We start from the raw sequence: 2,270 nt of genomic DNA, 5'->3' as shown, positions 1-2,270 counted from the left end.
ACATGGCTCATGTAGTCGGGGAGCTCTCATTGTCTTGTCAAGATTAAAAGAGATTGTTTCATCTCCCACTTCAAGTGTGAGCTCTCCATGTTTGACGTCAATCACCGCTCCCGCTGTGTGTAATAAAGGTCTTCCTAAAATGATAGGAATGTTGGAGTCTTCCTCCATGTCAACAATAACAAAGTCCACCGGGATGAAGAACTTGCCAATTCTTACCGGCACATCCTCCCATACCCATAAAGGTGTCTTCGTTGATCAATCCGCCATTTGAAGGTGATATTAGTGCACTTGAGCTCTCCCATTCCTAGCCTCTTGCACACTGAGTATGGCATGACACTCACACTTGCCTCAAGGTCACATAGAGCTTTGTTGATTGTAGTATCGCCAATGGTGCATGGAATAGAGAGACTTCCCGGTTCCTTTAGTTTTGGAGGTGAACTTCCTTGTAGGATGGAACTACTCACCTTAGTGAAAGCAATAGTCTCAAGCTTCCGGATGGATTTCTTCTTTGTAAGAATATCTTTCATGTATTTCGCATAGGCCGGAACGTGATTGATTAATTCCGTAGATGGAATTGAGACTTCCAAGTTTTTCACAATCTCCATAAACTTTCCAAGTTGTTCATCAAACTTAGGCTTAGCTTGATGACTTGGAAATGGAAGTCGAATCACAATAGGCTCTTTCTCCTTAGCCTTCTCTTTGTCCTTCTTTGAAACTTCTTGAATGGTGGGTTCTTCTTCCCTAGAGTTTTCCACAACTCTTTCCTTGTCACTATCATTCACAACATCTTCATCAACGGGCCTCTTCGGCCCTTCATACCTCGTACCACTCCTCAAATGGATGGCACTCACCGACTCATGTCTTGGGGGATTACCTTGAGGTGGTAATTGCCCCTTTTGTCTTTGAGAACTAAAAGATGCTAATTGAGACATTTGGATCTCCAACATCTTCGTGTGAGCTAGTATGTTGTTAATGGTGATGTCTTTTTCTTGGCTATCCTTTTGCATTTGAGTAAAAAATTCTTGTTGGTTCTTTTGCATTTGGAGGACCGCTTTTTGAACATCAAAACCTTGGTCATTTGTTTGATTGTATGGAGGTTGATTTTGATAACTTTGGTTTTGATTGTAAAAGGGTCTTTGAGCTTGGTTTCTCATTAGAGGTAGGGTGTATGTTTGTTGAGGGTTTTGAACATTTTGACTTTTGTATGAAAGATTGGGATGGAATTTGGTGTTTTCATTGTAATAGTTGGAATAAGGGGTGCCACTTTTGTATGCTTGGAAAACATTCACTTGTTCACTTGTTCCTCTACATTCATTTTGGTCATGTCCCAAAGTTCCACAACTCTCACATACTCCACTTGGAATTGATGATGATCCTACCATAGCATTAACATGTTGCTTGGGTGATTTGGAGGCCTCTTCAAGTTTAGCCATGGCCTTCTCAAACTTCAAATTAATGGTGTCAATATGAGCACTAAGTTGAGCACCCAATTGAGTAATAGAGTCCACCTCATGCTTTCCTCCTCTAGTAGCCTTCCGAGGTCTACTATATTCTGAGTTATGGACCGCCATTTCTTCAATCTTGTTCCATGTTTGATTGTCATCAACTTTGGTAAACATACCATTTGATCCCATATTGAGAATGTTTCGGGAGTCTTCATATAGACCATTCCAAAATTGTTGTACAAGGAACCACTCGCTAAGTCCATGGTGTGGACAAGATCGACAAGTGTCCTTGAATCTCTCCCATGCTTCATACAAAGATTCCTCGTCCCTTTGTTTGAACCCGGTGATTTGGGCTCTCAACATGTTAGTCTTTTCCGGAGGATAGAATTTCTTTTAGAAAGCAAGTGCCAATTTCTTCCAAGAGTCAATACCAAGAGTAGCCTTATCTAGGCTCTTCAACCATTGTTTCGCGGAACCAATCAAAGAAAAAGGAAATAAGACCCATCGAATTTGGTCTTGAGTATCTGCGGTTTGAGAAATCGCATCACAATAGTCCCAAAAAGTCTTCATATGAGAATGAGGGTCTTCACTAGGCATCCCCCCAAATTGAGTTCTCTCAACTAGTTGTATGAATGCGGATTTGGCAATGAAATTACCGGTTGGTACGGAATGTGATGAAAATTTAGGCATTGTGGTTTGTTTATGTGGTTGGTTTTGTGTTGGGCTATCCTCTCCTTATCTTGCAAAAGGGTTGGTAAACTCAATATTATTTGGTTGGATGTCCACAATCTCACCAATACCTCTCAAAGTATTTCTAGCAAGTCT

The 2,270-nt window shown here is 41.0% G+C and overlaps 1 non-coding gene across 1 annotated transcript; it reads left to right on the top strand.

Moving 5' to 3' along the window:
* The first annotated feature begins 1,701 nt into the window (after positions 1 to 1,701).
* Positions 1,702 to 1,808, top strand: LOC141654585 (small nucleolar RNA R71). Its single transcript, XR_012548141.1, has one exon. It is a non-coding gene; the product is annotated as a small nucleolar RNA R71 (small nucleolar RNA).
* The last annotated feature ends 462 nt before the right edge of the window (positions 1,809 to 2,270 follow it).

This window comes from Silene latifolia, chromosome 4 (genome assembly GCF_048544455.1).
Source record: "Silene latifolia isolate original U9 population chromosome 4, ASM4854445v1, whole genome shotgun sequence".
Classification (NCBI taxonomy): Eukaryota; Viridiplantae; Streptophyta; class Magnoliopsida; order Caryophyllales; family Caryophyllaceae; genus Silene; species Silene latifolia.
This window is presented reverse-complemented; position numbering and strand designations above follow the sequence as displayed.